This window comes from Charadrius vociferus, unplaced genomic scaffold, assembly GCF_000708025.1.
Source record: "Charadrius vociferus isolate BGI_N301 unplaced genomic scaffold, ASM70802v2 scaffold90, whole genome shotgun sequence".
In the NCBI taxonomy this organism is placed as follows: domain Eukaryota; kingdom Metazoa; phylum Chordata; class Aves; order Charadriiformes; family Charadriidae; genus Charadrius; species Charadrius vociferus.
Genome location: NW_009647222.1, coordinates 6,947,422 through 6,948,066, shown reverse-complemented (window position 1 = coordinate 6,948,066; position 645 = coordinate 6,947,422).

The following is a 645-nucleotide window of genomic DNA, read 5'->3' as shown; positions in this document are numbered from 1 at the left end:
CCCTCCCTCCATCCCTCCCTCCATCCCTCCCCCGCACCGTCCCCGCTCCCCGCGGGGCGTGCGGGAGCGCTGCACTCCTGACGGGTCCCCCCGCCGTCAGCCCCGGGTTCACGGCTGGGAGCTGGGCTCACTGTCCGTCCCGTCCCATCCCCCACCCACCCCGGTCAAAGTACGTCCTATAAAGCTATTTTTTGGGAGGTAATTTAGCAAACGGAGAGGTGCGGCAAACCTAAAAGAAGAGCACGCTCCAGCCAGCAGCACCGTTACCAAAGTAGCAGCTCTATGTCAGCACGTACTCACCGGTGTGGTGGGGTCTTTGAAGAAAACACATGGGATGATACCCTCAGGTGGGAGGTGGGGAGTTGATGGGGCATCCCAGACCAGCTGGAGTTGTCGCTGAAGTGCCCTGTGCGTGGCAGAGGGGGCAGAGAGGCCATCCACAAATCAAGAAGGAGCAACATGAGCCTTGCACACCTGCAGCCATGCCCAACTTGGGCTTGCCACCAGGGAACCCACCGCCTGCCCCGTAGGATGAGGGTGCCATGGGCACGGCCCTCAGCCCTCCCAAATCAGCAGAGAGAATGTGTTCATTTCATGCCAACAGAGTGACCCCGGCGGTAGAACGCACCTCTCTGGGGTAATCAG